At 43.4% G+C, this 21,419-nt stretch overlaps 13 non-coding genes across 13 annotated transcripts; all 13 read right to left on the bottom strand.

Moving 5' to 3' along the window:
• Positions 1–440: 440 nt before the first annotated feature.
• On the bottom strand, positions 441–630 carry LOC141159919 (U2 spliceosomal RNA). The gene has a single exon (XR_012249912.1). It is a non-coding gene; the product is annotated as a U2 spliceosomal RNA (small nuclear RNA).
• Positions 631–1,749: 1,119 nt separating this feature from the next.
• On the bottom strand, positions 1,750–1,940 carry LOC141158768 (U2 spliceosomal RNA). Its single transcript, XR_012248792.1, has one exon. It is a non-coding gene; the product is annotated as a U2 spliceosomal RNA (small nuclear RNA).
• A 1,115-nt stretch (positions 1,941–3,055) lies between these two features.
• On the bottom strand, positions 3,056–3,245 carry LOC141159658 (U2 spliceosomal RNA). The gene has a single exon (XR_012249661.1). It is a non-coding gene; the product is annotated as a U2 spliceosomal RNA (small nuclear RNA).
• A 1,117-nt stretch (positions 3,246–4,362) lies between these two features.
• On the bottom strand, positions 4,363–4,553 carry LOC141160041 (U2 spliceosomal RNA). The gene has a single exon (XR_012250030.1). It is a non-coding gene; the product is annotated as a U2 spliceosomal RNA (small nuclear RNA).
• A 1,117-nt stretch (positions 4,554–5,670) lies between these two features.
• On the bottom strand, positions 5,671–5,861 carry LOC141158766 (U2 spliceosomal RNA). Its single transcript, XR_012248790.1, has one exon. It is a non-coding gene; the product is annotated as a U2 spliceosomal RNA (small nuclear RNA).
• A 1,120-nt stretch (positions 5,862–6,981) lies between these two features.
• On the bottom strand, positions 6,982–7,172 carry LOC141158765 (U2 spliceosomal RNA). Its single transcript, XR_012248789.1, has one exon. It is a non-coding gene; the product is annotated as a U2 spliceosomal RNA (small nuclear RNA).
• Positions 7,173–8,291: 1,119 nt separating this feature from the next.
• On the bottom strand, positions 8,292–8,482 carry LOC141158764 (U2 spliceosomal RNA). Its single transcript, XR_012248788.1, has one exon. It is a non-coding gene; the product is annotated as a U2 spliceosomal RNA (small nuclear RNA).
• Positions 8,483–9,600: 1,118 nt separating this feature from the next.
• LOC141159542 (U2 spliceosomal RNA) lies at positions 9,601–9,791 on the bottom strand. The gene has a single exon (XR_012249546.1). It is a non-coding gene; the product is annotated as a U2 spliceosomal RNA (small nuclear RNA).
• Positions 9,792–10,906: 1,115 nt separating this feature from the next.
• LOC141159648 (U2 spliceosomal RNA) lies at positions 10,907–11,097 on the bottom strand. Its single transcript, XR_012249651.1, has one exon. It is a non-coding gene; the product is annotated as a U2 spliceosomal RNA (small nuclear RNA).
• Positions 11,098–12,220: 1,123 nt separating this feature from the next.
• Positions 12,221–12,411, bottom strand: LOC141159898 (U2 spliceosomal RNA). The gene has a single exon (XR_012249892.1). It is a non-coding gene; the product is annotated as a U2 spliceosomal RNA (small nuclear RNA).
• Positions 12,412–13,532: 1,121 nt separating this feature from the next.
• On the bottom strand, positions 13,533–13,723 carry LOC141159771 (U2 spliceosomal RNA). The gene has a single exon (XR_012249769.1). It is a non-coding gene; the product is annotated as a U2 spliceosomal RNA (small nuclear RNA).
• Positions 13,724–14,850: 1,127 nt separating this feature from the next.
• Positions 14,851–15,041, bottom strand: LOC141160075 (U2 spliceosomal RNA). The gene has a single exon (XR_012250062.1). It is a non-coding gene; the product is annotated as a U2 spliceosomal RNA (small nuclear RNA).
• Positions 15,042–16,162: 1,121 nt separating this feature from the next.
• On the bottom strand, positions 16,163–16,354 carry LOC141160228 (U2 spliceosomal RNA). Its single transcript, XR_012250180.1, has one exon. It is a non-coding gene; the product is annotated as a U2 spliceosomal RNA (small nuclear RNA).
• Between the last annotated feature and the right edge of the window lie 5,065 nt (positions 16,355–21,419).

Raw genomic sequence — 21,419 nt, 5'->3', positions numbered from 1 at the left:
AGAGTAACCAGCTCACATACCTGTTAGCTCAGGTGAGTTTAAAAGGCTGCTGTTGATAACAAGGGCATTTGCTAAATAGATGGTGTGTGTGCAACAGTATACTGAAAGGTCAATTATATTGTGCAGCTTATCTCACCACCTGTAGTTATTTAGGTGAAAGCTCCAAAATGCTTGCCTAATATGTCTGTTTATCCAAAAGGAAGTATAGAGGGAGAGCTAGATAGATAGCATTGCATTACATTACATGGCAATGCAATGCACAGTTGCTGAAGTTGAACCAAAATGAGCTTGTCATCTGGCTTCTGCAACTTTTAACATGAAAAATCCAATGAGGAGAAGAAAAGCAAAGCCAAAGAGTCCATCCCAAAATCCGACAAACAAGCCAAATGAACAAAAAGCATTGAATTCAATTCTTTCTGATTTTAGAAACTGCATTAAAGAAGGGGTGCACCGGTCCTGGAGATACTGCAATACCAGGTCAATGCGTGGAGTGGACAGAGCAAGCTCTTTTTCCATCTCCCTGTTCTAAAAATCCATTTAATATATGGTCCCCAGATAGGGACGTATCAGATATTAAACTGATAAGAACAGATACTACACTTGATCTTAGCCAAAAGGCCGAGAAGCGATAACCAGAATTGGTTTCCGACTACGGTGCCACCCAAGGATTCTGAAAAGTCCATTTGTGGAGATGGCCACCTGGACTCCCGTTAAGAAGACATGCTGTCAACCTCTAGATCCCTCACATGCCTGCACTTTTCGGCTTGCTGCTGCTGCAATCCACGCGTTTAGATCTGCATAACTCCACCTCTTTTAGCACAGTACCCTCAACCCCCGGCTGTTCCCACCCGCCTCAACACCGTTGGAAGGGAGGAGAACCAATTAAGGCGGGGGGGGGGGTGGAACGAGCAGCTGTCTACCCTTAGCAGGAGGGTTGCTGATTAATTACCTCTCCTGCTGCTGTTGTTGCTGCTGGCTGTCCAGCAGCAGACTGAAGGTGGCTGCTGCTGTGCGCAGGTATATAAAGGCTCAGAGCCTATTATGACACGCGCAGCCAGCGTTCCATTGCCACATTCCGTCTACTGCAGGCGGGATACCTGGATGGCTGAATGTCACTGAGAAGCTCACAGAGACCGCCATAAGCAACAGTTTAAAAGAATGCCACAGACTAATCAACCAAACTTTTGGGTTGGTTTCTCTTTTATAGTCTGCAGGCATTAAATGAAAGAAGTCAGTGTTCCAGCAGAGGGAGACAACGTTTCAGAAAAGGCATTGTAGCAAACCAAAAAAGAAATTTTAAGCGCAGCAGAGTAACCAGCTCACATACCTGTTAGCTCAGGTGAGTTTAAAAGGCTGCTGTTGATAACAAGGGCATTTGCTAAATAGATGGTGTGTGTGCAACAATATACTGAAAGGTCAATTATATTGTGCAGCCTTATCTCACCACCTGTAGTTATTTAGGTGAAAGCTCCAAAATGCTTGCCTAATATGTCTGTTTATCCAAAAGGAAGTATAGAGGGAGAGCTAGATAGATAGCATTGCATTACATTACATGGCAATGCAATGCACAGTTGCTGAAGTTGAACCAAAATGAGCTTGTCATCTGGCTTCTGCAACTTTTAACATGAAAAAATCCAATGAGGAGAAGAAAAGCAAAGCCAAAGAGTCCATCCCAAAATCCGACAAACAAGCCAAATGAACAAAAAGCATTGAATTCAATTCTTTCTGATTTTAGAAACTGCATTAAAGAAGGGGTGCACCGGTCCTGGAGATACTGCAATACCAGGTCAATGCGTGGAGTGGACAGAGCAAGCTCTTTTTCCATCTCCCTGTTCTAAAAATCCATTTAATATATGGTCCCCAGATAGGGGACGTATCAGATATTAAACTGATAAGAACAGATACTACACTTGATCTTAGCCAAAAGGCCGAGAAGCGATAACCAGAATTGGTTTCCGACTACGGTGCCACCCAAGGATTCTGAAAAGTCCATTTGTGGAGATGGCCACCTGGACTCCCGTTAAGAAGACATGCTGTCAACCTCTAGATCCCTCACATGCCTGCACTTTTCGGCTTGCTGCTGCTGCAATCCACGCGTTTTAGATCTGCATAACTCCACCTCTTTTAGCACAGTACCCTCAACCCCCGGCTGTTCCCACCCGCCTCAACACCGCTGGAAGGGAGGAGAACCAATTAAGGCGGGGGGGGGTGGAACGAGCAGCTGTCTACCCTTAGCAGGAGGGTTGCTGATTAATTACCTCTCCTGCTGCTGCTGCTGCTGCTGGCTGTCCAGCAGCAGACTGAAGGTGGCTGCTGCTGTGCGCAGGTATATAAAGGCTCAGAGCCTATTATGACACGCGCAGCCAGCGTTCCATTGCCACATTCCGTCTACTGCAGGCGGGATACCTGGATGGCTGAATGTCACTGAGAAGCTCACAGAGACCGCCATAAGCAACAGTTTAAAAGAATGCCACAGACTAATCAACCAAACTTTTTGGGTTGGTTTCTCTTTTATAGTCTGCAGGCATTAAAATGAAAGAAGTCAGTGTTCCAGCAGAGGGAGACAACGTTTCAGAAAAGGCATTGTAGCAAACCAAAAAAGAAATTTTAAGCGCAGCAGAGTAACCAGCTCACATACCTGTTAGCTCAGGTGAGTTTAAAAGGCTGCTGTTGATAACAAGGGCATTTGCTAAATAGATGGTGTGTGTGCAACAATATACTGAAAGGTCAATTATATTGTGCAGCTTATCTCACCACCTGTAGTTATTTAGGTGAAAGCTCCAAAATGCTTGCCTAATATGTCTGTTTATCCAAAAGGAAGTATAGAGGGAGAGCTAGATAGATAGCATTGCATTACATTACATGGCATGCAATGCACAGTTGCTGAAGTTGAACCAAAATGAGCTTGTCATCTGGCTTCTGCAACTTTTAACATGAAAAATCCAATGAGGAGAAGAAAAGCAAAGCCAAAGAGTCCATCCAAAATCCGACAAACAAGCCAAATGAACAAAAGCATTGAATTCAATTCTTTCTGATTTTAGAAACTGCATTAAAGAAGGGGTGCACCGTCCTGGAGATACTGCAATACCAGGTCAATGCGTGGAGTGGACAGAGCAAGCTCTTTTTCCATCTCCCTGTTCTAAAAATCCATTTAATATATGGTCCCCAGATAGGGGACGTATCAGATATTAAACTGATAAGAACAGATACTACACTTGATCTTAGCCAAAAGGCCGAGAAGCGATAACCAGAATTGGTTTCCGACTACGGTGCCACCCAAGGATTCTGAAAAGTCCATTTGTGGAGATGGCCACCTGGACTCCGTTAAGAAGACATGCTGTCAACCTCTAGATCCCTCACATGCCTGCACTTTTCGGCTTGCTGCTGCTGCAATCCACGCGTTTTAGATCTGCATAACTCCACCTCTTTTAGCACAGTACCCTCAACCCCCGGCTGTTCCCACCCGCCTCAACACCGTTGGAAGGGAGGAGAACCAATTAAGGCGGGGGGGGGGTGGAACGAGCAGCTGTCCTACCCTTAGCAGGAGGGTTGCTGATTAATTACCTCTCCTGCTGCTGTTGTTGCTGCTGGCTGTCCAGCAGCAGACTGAAGGTTGCTGCTGCTGTGCGCAGGTATATAAAGGCTCAGAGCCTATTATGACACGCGCAGCCAGCGTTCCATTGCCACATTCCGTCTACTGCAGGCGGGATACCTGGATGGCTGAATGTCACTGAGAAGCTCACAGAGACCGCCATAAGCAACAGTTTAAAAGAATGCCACAGACTAATCAACCAAACTTTTTGGGTTGGTTTCTCTTTATAGTCTGGCAGGCATTAAATGAAAGAAGTCAGTGTTCCAGCAGAGGGAGACAACGTTTCAGAAAAGGCATTGTAGCAAACCAAAAAAGAAATTTTAAGCGCAGCAGAGTAACCAGCTCACATACCTGTTAGCTCAGGTGAGTTTTAAAAGGCTGCTGTTGATAACAAGGGCATTTGCTAAATAGATGGTGTGTGTGCAACAATATACTGAAAGGTCAATTATATTGTGCAGCTTATCTCACCACCTGGAGTTATTTAGTGAAAGCTCCAAAATGCTTGCCTAATATGTCTGTTTATCCAAAGGAAGTATAGAGGGAGAGCTAGATAGATAGCATTGCATTACATTACATGGCAATGCAATGCACAGTTGCTGAAGTTGAACCAAAATGAGCTTGTCATCTGGCTTCTGCAACTTTTAACATGAAAAATCCAATGAGGAGAAGAAAAGCAAAGCCAAAGAGTCCATCCCAAAATCCGACAAACAAGCCAAATGAACAAAAAGCATTGAATTCAATTCTTTCTGATTTTAGAAACTGCATTAAAGAAGGGGTGCACCGGTCCTGGAGATACTGCAATACCAGGTCAATGCGTGGGAGTGGACAGAGCAAGCTCTTTTTCCATCTCCCTGTTCTAAAATCCATTTAATATATGGTCCCCAGATAGGGGACGTATCAGATATTAAACTGATAAGAACAGATACTACACTTGATCTTAGCCAAAAGGCCGAGAAGCGATAACCAGAATTGGTTTCCGACTACGGTGCCACCCAAGGATTCTGAAAAGTCCATTTGTGGAGATGGCCACCTGGACTCCCGTTAAGAAGACATGCTGTCAACCTCTAGATCCCTCACATGCCTGCACTTTTCGGCTTGCTGCTGCTGCAATCCACGCGTTTTAGATCTGCATAACTCCACCTCTTTTAGCACAGTACCCTCAACCCCCGGCTGTTCCCACCCGCCTCAACACCGTTGGAAGGGAGGAGAACCAATTAAGGCGGGGGGGGGTGGAACGAGCAGCTGTCTACCCTTAGCAGGAGGGTTGCTGATTAATTACCTCTCCTGCTGCTGCTGCTGCTGCTGGCTGTCCAGCAGCAGACTGAAGGTGGCTGCTGCTGTGCGCAGGTATATAAAGGCTCAGAGCCTATTATGACACGCGCAGCCAGCGTTCCATTGCCACATTCCGTCTACTGCAGGCGGGATACCTGGATGGCTGAATGTCACTGAGAAGCTCACAGAGACCGCCATAAGCAACAGTTTAAAAGAATGCCACAGACTAATCAACCCAACTTTTTGGGTTGGTTTCTCTTTTATAGTCTGCAGGCATTAAATGAAAGAAGTCAGTGTTCCAGCAGTGGGAGACAACGTTTCAGAAAAGGCATTGTAGCAAACCAAAAAAGAAATTTTAAGCGCAGCAGAGTAACCAGCTCACATACCTGTTAGCTCAGGTGAGTTTAAAAGGCTGCTGTTGATAACAAGGGCATTTGCTAAATAGATGGTGTGTGTGCAACAATATACTGAAAGGTCAATTATATTGTGCAGCTTATCTCACCACCTGTAGTTATTTAGGTGAAAGCTCCAAAATGCTTGCCTAATATGTCTGTTTATCCAAAAGGAAGTATAGAGGGAGAGCTAGATAGATAGCATTGCATTACATTACATGGCAATGCAATGCACAGTTGCTGAAGTTGAACCAAAATGAGCTTGTCATCTGGCTTCTGCAACTTTTAACATGAAAAATCCAATGAGGAGAAGAAAAGCAAAGCCAAAGAGTCCATCCCAAAATCCGACAATCAAGCCAAATGAACAAAAAGCATTGAATTCAATTCTTTCTGATTTTAGAAACTGCATTAAAGAAGGGGTGCACCGGTCCTGGAGATACTGCAATACCAGGTCAATGCGTGGAGTGGACAGAGCAAGCTCTTTTTCCATCTCCCTGTTCTAAAAATCCATTTAATATATGGTCCCCAGATAGGGGACGTATCAGATATTAAACTGATAAGAACAGATACTACACTTGATCTTAGCCAAAAGGCCGAGAAGCGATAACCAGAATTGGTTTCCGACTACGGTGCCACCCAAGGATTCTGAAAAGTCCATTTGTGGAGATGGCCACCTGGACTCCCGTTAAGAAGACATGCTGTCAACCTCTAGATCCCTCACATGCCTGCACTTTTCGGCTTGCTGCTGCTGCAATCCACGCGTTTTAGATCTGCATAACTCCACCTCTTTTAGCACAGTACCCTCAACCCCCGGCTGTTCCCACCCGCCTCAACACCGTTGGAAGGGAGGAGAACCAATTAAGGCGGGGGGGGGGGGTGGAACGAGCAGCTGTCTACCCTTAGCAGGAGGGTTGCTGATTAATTACCTCTCCTGCTGCTGCTGCTGCTGCTGGCTGTCCAGCAGCAGACTGAAGGTGGCTGCTGCTGTGCGCAGGTATATAAAGGCTCAGAGCCTATTATGACACGCGCAGCCAGCGTTCCATTGCCACATTCCGTCTACTGCAGGCGGGATACCTGGATGGCTGAATGTCACTGAGAAGCTCACAGAGACCGCCATAAGCAACAGTTTAAAAGAATGCCACAGACTAATCAACCAAACTTTTTGGGTTGGTTTCTCTTTTATAGTCTGCAGGCATTAAATGAAAGAAGTCAGTGTTCCAGCAGAGGGAGACAACGTTTCAGAAAAGGCATTGTAGCAAACCAAAAAAGAAATTTTAAGCGCAGCAGAGTAACCAGCTCACATACCTGTTAGCTCAGGTGAGTTTAAAAGGCTGCTGTTGATAACAAGGGCATTTGCTAAATAGATGGTGTGTGTGCAACAATATACTGAAAGGTCAATTATATTGTGCAGCTTATCTCACCACCTGTAGTTATTTAGGTGAAAGCTCCAAAATGCTTGCCTAATATGTCTGTTTATCCAAAAGGAAGTATAGAGGGAGAGCTAGATAGATAGCATTGCATTACATTACATGGCAATGCAATGCACAGTTGCTGAAGTTGAACCAAAATGAGCTTGTCATCTGGCTTCTGCAACTTTTAACATGAAAAATCCAATGAGGAGAAGAAAAGCAAAGCCAAAGAGTCCATCCCAAAATCCGACAAACAAGCCAAATGAACAAAAAGCATTGAATTCAATTCTTTCTGATTTTAGAAACTGCATTAAAGAAGGGGTGCACCGGTCCTGGAGATACTGCAATACCAGGTCAATGCGTGGAGTGGACAGAGCAAGCTCTTTTTCCATCTCCCTGTTCTAAAAATCCATTTAATATATGGTCCCCAGATAGGGGACGTATCAGATATTAAACTGATAAGAACAGATACTACACTTGATCTTAGCCAAAAGGCCGAGAAGCGATAACCAGAATTGGTTTCCGACTACGGTGCCACACAAGGATTCTGAAAAGTCCATTTGTGGAGATGGCCACCTGGACTCCCGTTAAGAAGACATGCTGTCAACCTCTAGATCCCTCACATGCCTGCACTTTTCGGCTTGCTGCTGCTGCAATCCACGCGTTTTAGATCTGCATAACTCCACCTCTTTTAGCACAGTACCCTCAACCCCCGGCTGTTCCCACCCGCCTCAACACCGTTGGAAGGGAGGAGAACCAATTAAGGCGGGGGGGGGGGTGGAAAGAGCAGCTGTCTACCCTTAGCAGGAGGGTTGCTGATTAATTACCTCTCCTGCTGCTGTTGTTGCTGCTGGCTGTCCAGCAGCAGACTGAAGGTGGCTGCTGCTGTGCGCAGGTATATAAAGGCTCAGAGCCTATTATGACACGCGCAGCCAGCGTTCCATTGCCACATTCCGTCTACTGCAGGCGGGATACCTGGATGGCTGAATGTCACTGAGAAGCTCACAGAGACCGCCATAAGCAACAGTTTAAAAGAATGCCACAGACTAATCAACCAAACTTTTTGGGTTGGTTTCTCTTTTATAGTCTGCAGGCATTAAATGAAAGAAGTCAGTGTTCCAGCAGAGGGAGACAACGTTTCAGAAAAGGCATTGTAGCAAACCAAAAAAGAAATTTTAAGCGCAGCAGAGTAACCAGCTCACATACCTGTTAGCTCAGGTGAGTTTAAAAGGCTGCTGTTGAAAACAAGGGCATTTGCTAAATAGATGGTGTGTGTGCAACAATATACTGAAAGGTCAATTATATTGTGCAGCTTATCTCACCACCTGTAGTTATTTAGGTGAAAGCTCCAAAATGCTTGCCTAATATGTCTGTTTATCCAAAAGGAAGTATAGAGGGAGAGCTAGATAGATAGCATTGCATTACATTACATGGCAATGCAATGCACAGTTGCTGAAGTTGAACCAAAATGAGCTTGTCATCTGGCTTCTGCAACTTTTAACATGAAAAATCCAATGAGGAGAAGAAAAGCAAAGCCAAAGAGTCCATCCCAAAATCCGACAAACAAGCCAAATGAACAAAAAGCATTGAATTCAATTCTTTCTGATTTTAGAAACTGCATTAAAGAAGGGGTGCACCGGTCCTGGAGATACTGCAATACCAGGTCAATGCGTGGAGTGGACAGAGCAAGCTCTTTTTCCATCTCCCTGTTCTAAAAATCCATTTAATATATGGTCCCCAGATAGGGGACGTATCAGATATTAAACTGATAAGAACAGATACTACACTTGATCTTAGCCAAAAGGCCGAGAAGCGATAACCAGAATTGGTTTCCGACTACGGTGCCACCCAAGGATTCTGAAAAGTCCATTTGTGGAGATGGCCACCTGGACTCCCGTTAAGAAGACATGCTGTCAACCTCTAGATCCCTCACATGCCTGCACTTTTCGGCTTGCTGCTGCTGCAATCCACGCGTTTTAGATCTGCATAACTCCACCTCTTTTAGCACAGTACCCTCAACCCCCGGCTGTTCCCACCCGCCTCAACACCGTTGGAAGGGAGGAGAACCAATTAAGGCGGGGGGGAGGTGGAACGAGCAGCTGTCTACCCTTAGCAGGAGGGTTGCTGATTAATTACCTCTCCTGCTGCTGCTGCTGCTGCTGGCTGTCCAGCAGCAGACTGAAGGTGGCTGCTGCTGTGCGCAGGTATATAAAGGCTCAGAGCCTATTATGACACGCGCAGCCAGCGTTCCATTGCCACATTCCGTCTACTGCAGGCGGGATACCTGGATGGCTGAATGTCACTGAGAAGCTCACAGAGACCGCCATAAGCAACAGTTTAAAAGAATGCCACAGACTAATCAACCAAACTTTTTGGGTTGGTTTCTCTTTTATAGTCTGCAGGCATTAAATGAAAGAAGTCAGTGTTCCAGCAGAGGGAGACAACGTTTCAGAAAAGGCATTGTAGCAAACCAAAAAAGAAATTTTAAGCGCAGCAGAGTAACCAGCTCACATACCTGTTAGCTCAGGTGAGTTTAAAAGGCTGCTGTTGATAACAAGGGCATTTGCTAAATAGATGGTGTGTGTGCAACAATATACTGAAAGGTCAATTATATTGTGCAGCTTATCTCACCACCTGTAGTTATTTAGGTGAAAGCTCCAAAATGCTTGCCTAATATGTCTGTTTATCCAAAAGGAAGTATAGAGGGAGAGCTAGATAGATAGCATTGCATTACATTACATGGCAATGCAATGCACAGTTGCTGAAGTTGAACCAAAATGAGCTTGTCATCTGGCTTCTGCAACTTTTAACATGAAAAATCCAATGAGGAGAAGAAAAGCAAAGCCAAAGAGTCCATCCCAAAATCCGACAAACAAGCCAAATGAACAAAAAGCATTGAATTCAATTCTTTCTGATTTTAGAAACTGCATTAAAGAAGGGGTGCACCGGTCCTGGAGATACTGCAATACCAGGTCAATGCGTGGAGTGGACAGAGCAAGCTCTTTTTCCATCTCCCTGTTCTAAAAATCCATTTAATATATGGTCCCCAGATAGGGGACGTATCAGATATTAAACTGATAAGAACAGATACTACACTTGATCTTAGCCAAAAGGCTGAGAAGCGATAACCAGAATTGGTTTCCGACTACGGTGCCACCCAAGGATTCTGAAAAGTCCATTTGTGGAGATGGCCACCTGGACTCCCGTTAAGAAGACATGCTGTCAACCTCTAGATCCCTCACATGCCTGCACTTTTCGGCTTGCTGCTGCTGCAATCCACGCGTTTTAGATCTGCATAACTCCACCTCTTTTAGCACAGTACCCTCAACCCCCGGCTGTTCCCACCCGCCTCAACACCGTTGGAAGGGAGGAGAACCAATTAAGGCGGGGGGGTGGAACGAGCAGCTGTCTACCCTTAGCAGGAGGGTTGCTGATTAATTACCTCTCCTGCTGCTGCTGCTGCTGCTGGCTGTCCAGCAGCAGACTGAAGGTGGCTGCTGCTGTGCGCAGGTATATAAAGGCTCAGAGCCTATTATGACACGCGCAGCCAGCGTTCCATTGCCACATTCCGTCTACTGCAGGCGGGATACCTGGATGGCTGAATGTCACTGAGAAGCTCACAGAGACCGCCATAAGCAACAGTTTAAAAGAATGCCACAGACTAATCAACCAAACTTTTTGGGTTGGTTTCTCTTTTATAGTCTGCAGGCATTAAATGAAAGAAGTCAGTGTTCCAGCAGAGGGAGACAACGTTTCAGAAAAGGCATTGTAGCAAACCAAAAAAGAAATTTTAAGCGCAGCAGAGTAACCAGCTCACATACCTGTTAGCTCAGGTGAGTTTAAAAGGCTGCTGTTGATAACAAGGGCATTTGCTAAATAGATGGTGTGTGTGCAACAATATACTGAAAGGTCAATTATATTGTGCAGCTTATCTCACCACCTGTAGTTATTTAGGTGAAAGCTCCAAAATGCTTGCCTAATATGTCTGTTTATCCAAAAGGAAGTATAGAGGGAGAGCTAGATAGATAGCATTGCATTACATTACATGGCAATGCAATGCACAGTTGCTGAAGTTGAACCAAAATGAGCTTGTCATCTGGCTTCTGCAACTTTTAACATGAAAAATCCAATGAGGAGAAGAAAAGCAAAGCCAAAGTGTCCATCCCAAAATCCGACAAACAAGCCAAATGAACAAAAAGCATTGAATTCAATTCTTTCTGATTTTAGAAACTGCATTAAAGAAGGGGTGCACCGGTCCTGGAGATACTGCAATACCAGGTCAATGCGTGGAGTGGACAGAGCAAGCTCTTTTTCCATCTCCCTGTTCTATAAATCCATTTAATATATGGTCCCCAGATAGGGGACGTATCAGATATTAAACTGATAAGAACAGATACTACACTTGATCTTAGCCAAAAGGCCGAGAAGCGATAACCAGAATTGGTTTCCGACTACGGTGCCACCCAAGGATTCTGAAAAGTCCATTTGTGGAGATGGCCACCTGGACTCCCGTTAAGAAGACATGCTGTCAACCTCTAGATCCCTCACATGCCTGCACTTTTCGGCTTGCTGCTGCTGCAATCCACGCGTTTTAGATCTGCATAACTCCACCTCTTTTAGCACAGTACCCTCAACCCCCGGCTGTTCCCACCCGCCTCAACACCGTTGGAAGGGAGGAGAACCAATTAAGGCGGGGGGGGGGTGGGGGGGTGGAACGAGCAGCTGTCTACCCTTAGCAGGAGGGTTGCTGATTAATTACCTCTCCTGCTGCTGCTGCTGCTGGCTGTCCAGCAGCAGACTGAAGGTGGCTGCTGCTGTGCGCAGGTATATAAAGGCTCAGAGCCTATTATGACACGCGCAGCCAGCGTTCCATTGCCACATTCCGTCTACTGCAGGCGGGATACCTGGATGGCTGAATGTCACTGAGAAGCTCACAGAGCCCGCCATAAGCAACAGTTTAAAAGAATGCCACAGACTAATCAACCAAACTTTTTGGGTTGGTTTCTCTTTTATAGTCTGCAGGCATTAAATGAAAGAAGTCAGTGTTCCAGCAGAGGGAGACAACGTTTCAGAAAAGGCATTGTAGCAAACCAAAAAAGAAATTTTAAGCGCAGCAGAGTAACCAGCTCACATACCTGTTAGCTCAGGTGAGTTTAAAAGGCTGCTGTTGATAACAAGGGCATTTGCTAAATAGATGGTGTGTGTGCAACAATATACTGAAAGGTCAATTATATTGTGCAGCTTATCTCACCACCTGTAGTTATTTAGGTGAAAGCTCCAAAATGCTTGCCTAATATGTCTGTTTATCCAAAAGGAAGTATAGAGGGAGAGCTAGATAGATAGCATTGCATTACATTACATGGCAATGCAATGCACAGTTGCTGAAGTTGAACCAAAATGAGCTTGTCATCTGGCTTCTGCAACTTTTAACATGAAAAATCCAATGAGGAGAAGAAAAGCAAAGCCAAAGAGTCCATCCCAAAATCCGACAAACAAGCCAAATGAACAAAAAGCATTGAATTCAATTCTTTCTGATTTTAGAAACTGCATTAAAGAAGGGGTGCACCGGTCCTGGAGATACTGCAATACTAGGTCAATGCGTGGAGTGGACAGAGCAAGCTCTTTTTCCATCTCCCTGTTCTAAAAATCCATTTAATATATGGTCCCCAGATAGGGGACGTATCAGATATTAAACTGATAAGAACAGATACTACACTTGATCTTAGCCAAAAGGCCGAGAAGCGATAACCAGAATTGGTTTCCGACTACGGTGCCACCCAAGGATTCTGAAAAGTCCATTTGTGGAGATGGCCACCTGGACTCCCGTTAAGAAGACATGCTGTCAACCTCTAGATCCCTCACATGCCTGCACTTTTCGGCTTGCTGCTGCTGCAATCCACGCGTTTTAGATCTGCATAACTCCACCTCTTTTAGCACAGTACCCTCAACCCCCGGCTGTTCCCACCCGCCTCAACACCGTTGGAAGGGAGGAGAACCAATTAAGGCGGGGGGGGTGGGGGGGTGGAACGAGCAGCTGTCTACCCTTAGCAGGAGGGTTGCTGATTAATTACCTCTCCTGCTGCTGCTGCTGCTGGCTGTCCAGCAGCAGACTGAAGGTGGCTGCTGCTGTGCGCAGGTATATAAAGGCTCAGAGCCTATTATGACACGCGCAGCCAGCGTTCCATTGCCACATTCCGTCTACTGCAGGCGGGATACCTGGATGGCTGAATGTCACTGAGAAGCTCACAGAGACCGCCATAAGCAACAGTTTAAAAGAATGCCACAGACTAATCAACCAAACTTTTTGGGTTGGTTTCTCTTTTATAGTCTGCAGGCATTAAATGAAAGAAGTCAGTGTTCCAGCAGAGGGAGACAATGTTTCAGAAAAGGCATTGTAGCAAACCAAAAAAGAAATTTTAAGCGCAGCAGAGTAACCAGCTCACATACCTGTTAGCTCAGGTGAGTTTAAAAGGCTGCTGTTGATAACAAGGGCATTTGCTAAATAGATGGTGTGTGTGCAACAATATACTGAAAGGTCAATTATATTGTGCAGCTTATCTCACCACCTGTAGTTATTTAGGTGAAAGCTCCAAAATGCTTGCCTAATATGTCTGTTTATCCAAAAGGAAGTATAGAGGGAGAGCTAGATAGATAGCATTGCATTACATTACATGGCAATGCAATGCACAGTTGCTGAAGTTGAACCAAAATGAGCTTGTCATCTGGCTTCTGCAACTTTTAACATGAAAAATCCAATGAGGAGAAGAAAAGCAAAGCCAAAGAGTCCATCCCAAAATCCGACAAACAAGCCAAATGAACAAAAAGCATTGAATTCAATTCTTTCTGATTTTAGAAACTGCATTAAAGAAGGGGTGCACCGGTCCTGGAGATACTGCAATACCAGGTAAATGCGTGGAGTGGACAGAGCAAGCTCTTTTTCCATCTCCCTGTTCTAAAAATCCATTTAATATATGGTCCCCAGATAGGGGACGTATCAGATATTAAACTGATAAGAACAGATACTACACTTGATCTTAGCCAAAAGGCCGAGAAGCGATAACCAGAATTGGTTTCCGACTACGGTGCCACCCAAGGATTCTGAAAAGTCCATTTGTGGAGATGGCCACCTGGACTCCCGTTAAGAAGACATGCTGTCAACCTCTAGATCCCTCACATGCCTGCACTTTTCGGCTTGCTGCTGCTGCAATCCACGCGTTTTAGATCTGCATAACTCCACCTCTTTTAGCACAGTACCCTCAACCCCCGGCTGTTCCCACCCGCCTCAACACCGTTGGAAGGGAGGAGAACCAATTAAGGCGGGGGGGGGGGGGTGGTGGAACGAGCAGCTGTCTACCCTTAGCAGGAGGGTTGCTGATTAATTACCTCTCCTGCTGATGCTGCTGCTGCTGCTGGCTGTCCAGCAGCAGACTGAAGGTGGCTGCTGCTGTGCGCAGGTATATAAAGGCTCAGAGCCTATTATGACACGCGCAGCCAGCGTTCCATTGCCACATTCCGTCTACTGCAGGCGGGATACCTGGATGGCTGAATGTCACTGAGAAGCTCACAGAGACCGCCATAAGCAACAGTTTAAAAGAATGCCACAGACTAATCAACCAAACTTTTTGGGTTGGTTTCTCTTTTATAGTCTGCAGGCATTAAATGAAAGAAGTCAGTGTTCCAGCAGAGGGAGACAACGTTTCAGAAAAGGCATTGTAGCAAACCAAAAAAGAAATTTTAAGCGCAGCAGAGTAACCAGCTCACATACCTGTTAGCTCAGGTGAGTTTAAAAGGCTGCTGTTGATAACAAGGGCATTTGCTAAATAGATGGTGTGTGTGCAACAATATACTGAAAGGTCAATTATATTGTGCAGCTTATCTCACCACCTGTAGTTATTTAGGTGAAAGCTCCAAAATGCTTGCCTAATATGTCTGTTTATCCAAAAGGAAGTATAGAGGGAGAGCTAGATAGATAGCATTGCATTACATTACATGGCAATGCAATGCACAGTTGCTGAAGTTGAACCAAAATGAGCTTGTCATCTGGCTTCTGCAACTTTTAACATGAAAAATCCAATGAGGAGAAGAAAAGCAAAGCCAAAGAGTCCATCCCAAAATCCGACAAACAAGCCAAATGAACAAAAAGCATTGAATTCAATTCTTTCTGATTTTAGAAACTGCATTAAAGAAGGGGTGCACCGGTCCTGGAGATACTGCAATACCAGGTCAATGCGTGGAGTGGACAGAGTAAGCTCTTTTTCCATCTCCCTGTTCTAAAAATCCATTTAATATATGGTCCCCAGATAGGGGACGTATCAGATATTAAACTGATAAGAACAGATACTACACTTGATCTTATCCAAAAGGCCGAGAAGCGATAACCAGAATTGGTTTCCGACTACGGTGCCACCCAAGGATTCTGAAAAGTCCATTTGTGGAGATGGCCACCTGGACTCCCGTTAAGAAGACATGCTGTCAACCTCTAGATCCCTCACATGCCTGCACTTTTCGGCTTGCTGCTGCTGCAATCCACGCGTTTTAGATCTGCATAACTCCACCTCTTTTAGCACAGTACCCTCAACCCCCGGCTGTTCCCACCCGCCTCAACACCGTTGGAAGGGAGGAGAACCAATTAAGGCGGGGGGCGGGGGGTGGAACGAGCAGCTGTCTACCCTTAGCATGAGGGTTGCTGATTAATTACCTCTCCTGCTGCTGCTGCTGCTGCTGGCTGTCCAGCAGCAGACTGAAGGTGGCTGCTGCTGTGCGCAGGTATATAAAGGCTCAGAGCCTATTATGACACGCGCAGCCAGCGTTCCATTGCCACATTCCGTCTACTGCAGGCGGGATACCTGGATGGCTGAATGTCACTGAGAAGCTCACAGAGACCGCCATAAGCAACAGTTTAAAAGAATGCCACAGACTAATCAACCAAACTTTTTGGGTTGGTTTCTCTTTTATAGTCTGCAGGCATTAAATGAAAGAAGTCAGTGTTCCAGCAGAGGGAGACAACGTTTCAGAAAAGGCATTGTAGCAAACCAAAAAAGAAATTTTAAGCGTAGCAGAGTAACCAGCGCACATACCTGTTAGCTCAGGTGAGTTTAAAAGGCTGCTGTTGATAACAAGGGCATTTGCTAAATAGATGGTGTGTGTGCAACAATATACTGAAAGGTCAATTATATTGTGCAGCTTATCTCACCACCTGTAGTTATTTAGGTGAAAGCTCCAAAATGCTTGCCTAATATGTCTGTTTATCCAAAAGGAAGTATAGAGGGAGAGCTAGATAGATAGCATTGCATTACATTACATGGCAATGCAATGCACAGTTGCTGAAGTTGAACCAAAATGAGCTTGTCATCTGGCTTCTGCAACTTTTAACATGAAAAATCCAATGAGGAGAAGAAAAGCAAAGCCAAAGAGTCCATCCCAAAATCCGACAAACAAGCCAAATGAACAAAAAGCATTGAATTCAATTCTTTCTGATTTTAGAAACTGCATTAAAGAAGGGGTGCACCGGTCCTGGAGATACTGCAATACCAGGTCAATGCGTGGAGTGGACAGAGCAAGCTCTTTTTCGATCTCCCTGTTCTAAAAATCCATTTAATATATGGTCCCCAGATAGGGGACGTATCAGATATTAAACTGATAAGAACAGATTTTTTTTTTTTTAATTTGGCTATCCCCTGCAGAGGGATAAAACCGTTTATTAAAACTTTAACAAATTACAAGCATAATTACACAAATACCAAACGTTAAAAGACAAATGAAATTTACAAAACAAAAAAATACAAAGATTTTAAATAATTAGGTTCCATTGGTCAACAAGCCATTTTTTGGAAATATGTACATTCTTCTTTTTGTCAATTAAATAATAAGTATACATTTCACATAAACATAAACTTAAAACATCATTCACTGATAAAACATCTTGTTTAAAAATAGCAATGTTGCGCGCTTTCCAGAGAGATGACTTGGCGCAGTTCACTGTCTTCCAAGCCATTGTGTACTGGTCCATTGTGGGGCATTCCATAAGTCCGTATAGCACAGTTTTATATGTAAAGTCCTTGAGGTCTGCCACCCTTTCCAGTAGGGGGAGCAGTCTTCTCCAGAAATCCTTTGCAAAATTACATGTCCATAATAGATGTTCCACCGTTTCCTCGTCTTGGCATCCGGTTCTTGGGCAGATGGCAGACCTCACAAATCCTCTTCTGTATTGGAATGCCCGGCAAGGAAGACAGCGGTGCATGCAACTCCAAGCCAGATCTCTCTGTTCATTAAAAAGATAAAAAACGTTAATCATTTTCCAGATAGACATAGATTTGTCATCATCATATCTGTCAACATTACATATTTCCTCACTTTTACGTATTTCTTTAATTAGTTTCTTACTATTTCTTAATTCCTCTATTTTCTTAGTCCCTAAATTAAAATCGGACACTATTTTCCTTAAAATCTCATAATGCGTCGACAAATTAAAAGCATGGGGCACAGATATATTAACTTCATACCATCCAAACTTTCTCATAAAAAATCCTGTATTAAAACGCATAAAAAAGGACCAATAGTGATTCTTAAAAAGGGCATTAAAACAGTAAACGAACAGATGGATTAAAAGAAACCTATTAAAATCTGGAAAATCTTTACCACCTTTTACTTTTGATTTCATCACGATTTCTCTTTTCAGCTTTTCCATTTTTGAGTTCCAAAAGAAGGTAAAGCAGGTTTTGGTTATCTTTTTTAAAACATTAACAGGCGGGGGGAAAACCATGCTAAGATACAATAAAAGAGGTAAAATCACCATCTTTAAAACCAATACTTTACCCTCCATTGTAAGTCTCCTCATGTTCCACATACATATTTTCGTATTTACTTTCTGTGTAACAGTTTCCCAACTATTATAACCATCATTATTTTCAGTGAATGATATACCTAAAATGGAAATGGATTCGGAGACATTAATTGGTACATCACGTAAAATCATCCCCCCAACACTTAAAATGTTACACTTATTAAAATTGATTTTAAAACCAGAAGCTAGACAAAAGGATTGCACTTGATGGAGAGTGGCCGTAAGTGATGGTGCATCTGTACACAAGACCGCCACGTCATCCATGTAGCCTACAACCTTGGCCTCCAAACCACCGCTTCCAGGCAGAGGGACACCGCATATCTGTTTATTTTGGCGTATTGCACATAACATTGGTTCCAGTGCACAGATAAACAGTATTGGGGACAGAGGGCATCCCTGTTTCACCCCTGACCGTAAAAATACCTCTTGTGTCTTAAAACCATTCACTAAAATCTTACTTGTACAATCCTTGTAAAATGCTTTAAGCGATAGTAAAAACCCTTCTGGTATGCCCATTTTCTCTAAAACTTTAAAAAGATAAAAGTGTGAGACACGGTCAAATGCTTTTTCAAAATCAATAGATAAAATCGCCATTTTCCCCTTTCTGTCTTTCACATCCTCAATACAGTCTTTCACTAAATTCAGATTGTCCCATATACTGCGCCCCGGCACCCCACACACTTGATTAGAATGAATAACTTTGCTGATGACTTCTTTTAGACGATTTGCACAAATTTTAGCCATTATTTTATAGTCACAATTTAAAAGTGTTATTGGTCTCCAGTTTTCTAATTTTGATTTATCACCTTTTTTGTATAGGAGGGAGACTTCACCTTTCTTCCAGGAATTTAATAAAACCTTATTATTAAAAACCTCAGTAAACAAATAAAACAAATCATCTTTTAAAATATCATAAAAACATACATAAAATTCTATTGGGATGCCATCAGGACCAGGGACCTTTCCAGTTTTAAAACTTTTAATAGTTTTTAACACTTCTTGTTCCGTTAAAACTTGGGATAAAAACTCTTGGGATGCGGGATCTAAAACAGCTGTTAGTCCTTGCAGCGAATCATCCATTAATTTATTATCTATATTTTTTCCATTAAAAAGATTAGAAAAAAAAACCTCAACTTTACCCAGCATATTTTTTATATTATTCTCACCATCTATATGGTCAATTATCACTTTTTCTTTTTTATTTTTCCTAAAAAAATATCTGGAACACTTTTCATTTTCTTCTATATGTTGTACTCTAGAACGAAAAATTATCTCTTTTCCTTTTTGTTCTAGCCATTTTGAAATCTCTTCTTTTAAGTTTGAAATATCAACTTGTACATCTATCCCATTGTCTCTGAGCTTAAATAATGTTTGTAGGCGGGTATTTAAAATTCTATATTCTTCATATTTTTCTTTGGCTCTACATATACTCTTTTTAATAAAAAAGTCTTTTATTTTTACTTTCATTCTATCCCACCATACACTCATAGTCTCATTTGTTTTTTTCCCTTTTCTACATTTCCTATAAAACTCAATAAAATCTGATAAAATCTGCGGGTCGGTTAAAAGGGATACGTTCATTTTCCAGCTTTTCTTACCACATTTTTTGTTGTCATTTACTTTTATGGTAAAGGATAAAAGTTTATGGTCTGAAAATATATTAGTTAAAACTTCACATTTGGCAGGTATTGTTTTATCTGAACCAAAAATAAAATCAATCCTAGAGCTACAATTAGCATTGCTCCAAGTGAAACCGGCGTCCTCTGGGCTGTCACTATGACACTCTTTATATATGTCTATCAATTTAGCATCTTTGACTATATCATGTAGCATACCTGAGGTTTTATCGTAGTTCCTGCTTACAGAGCTGGAGCGCCGGTTTTCACCTTTTAAAACACAATTAAAATCCCCTGCTAAGATAAAAGGTTCAGAGTTATTAATAAATAATGGTAAAAGATCAAGCATTTCGGCTCTTTCATTTTTCTCTGGGGATCCATAAAAATTTAAAAACTGCCATCTAATACCATCAATAAAAGCTTTCACTAATAAAATACGACCTGGTAAAATTTCCTGAATAAAATCAATTAAAACGTTCCCTTTAAAAAGTATGGCTACACCCGCTGATCCTGCAGCATTCGATCCGGACCAGACAGATGGCCCACACTTCCACTCATCTTTATATTTTTGATATGACATTTCATGTGGGATATTACATTCTTGCAGAAAAAATACAGATGCAGTAAAACACGTAAAAAAATTAAAAAGAGCAGTTCTTCTCGTGTTAGATTTTATGCCTCTCACGTTGAGGGAAATACCTTTGAGTTCAGCCATCATTAGAAAATGTAGAAATTTTACTTAGGTAACTAAGAGCAACGGATTTACCTGTCCGATGAACCTGATCAGACCACTGGGCTTGCGCCTCCCTCCTCATCTGATAGTATCGTCACGAGAGTCTCCGTGGAGGAGGAAAGATTACCACATTTATATAAACCCGACGCTACACTGGCATAGCTCGGAGGGCTGGCTGGCAGAACCCGCTGGGTCTCCATTGGCTGGCCATGCAGTTCCTCATCAGGTGGGTCCCCGAGGGGTTCCGCCGCCCCTGTTTGACCTGTAGAAGGTCGTCCTATAGGAGGAGGTTGCGCACAAGGCAGAGCCTCTGACTCTTCAGAGGCAGCAAGATCCCGGTCCCCACCTGTAGCAGCGGAGACCGAAACCCCTGAGGGTCCAGCGTCCACGTCCCCTTCTGGAGAAGTGTCCATCTGTTCACCTCCTGCTGCCTCCTCCGAACCACCCTTTTTCTTTTTCTTAGGACCCACCTTTATCCACTCAGCGCCCTCAGCACTAGGAGACCCAGACTGGGCATGGGCTTCTGTGTCGGCCTTTTGCCGGTCCCTTTTGACCTTACCAGTAGTGCCCTTCTGCTCCTTCTCAGCCCTCCTTTTGGACTCCCGCAGGTCCTGCAGCCAGGTTTTGGGATTTGGTATTTTACCTGTCATAGACTCTGGAGACACTTCACTATTTGGTACGCCCTTATTATCTCCAGAGGCTCCAGGTTGTTGTTCCTCCTCCTGAGGGGTGGTCTGATCTTTTGGTCCTTGGTCGGACGTCTTGGACTTCCCCTTTTGCTCATCTTCCCGAAATCTGTGAGGGCAAGAAAAATAAAAGTGACCTGGAGTCTGGCAAAAACTGCATTTCTTTTCCTTAGGGCATTCTTTTGTCTCATGTTCTTCACTAGCACAATTTCTACATGATACATGACAGTTTTCTTTTGAATGACCATAGCGCCCACAATTTCTGCAATATACTGGCATCCCAGAAAAGAAGAAATCCCCATTTGTTTGCCCAATTTTGAAACGGGCAGGGGGGAGCCGTATACCACCTGGTGTATTTGGATCTCTTGTACACTTCACAAGGAATTTCCACTTAGATGTCCATATGTTATATTCGTTTAATATCTTCCCAATACATTTAACACTTTTAAAATAAATTGCTAGAAATGACATTACTTCTGGAGCAGAAACAAAGGGCGAAAATATTTTTACAATAACCAGTCTTACCTCATCCAGGACGTGCTCAACAATTTGTATCCCTTTCAAAACAGGACTATTTTCAACTTTTTTTAACTTTTCTAGTACATCTCTAAAAATACCTTCTCCGGTGAATGTGATGTCATAGTCACCTCTTCTGGGATAATCCTGGATGGAGAGAATTTCATTCCTTTGTACGCCAAGAAGGTTCCTGAGCACGTCCTGGACTACATACCCTAATTTCCTCATATCCGAGCCACCCGCCGTGAAGTGAACTCGGATAGAGTTTTTTAGCCTCGCATAAAGAGGCACGAGGTTAGGGTCAACCTCCATGGAAAAACGCAACAAGGTTGCAAATTGCAGCCGCTTGCAATCTGCGCT

The sequence above is a fragment of the Phyllobates terribilis genome, unplaced genomic scaffold, assembly GCF_046119375.1.
Source record: "Phyllobates terribilis strain yellow unplaced genomic scaffold, ASM4611937v1 Scaffold_8__6_contigs__length_399053987, whole genome shotgun sequence".
In the NCBI taxonomy this organism is placed as follows: domain Eukaryota; kingdom Metazoa; phylum Chordata; class Amphibia; order Anura; family Dendrobatidae; genus Phyllobates; species Phyllobates terribilis.
This window is presented reverse-complemented; position numbering and strand designations above follow the sequence as displayed.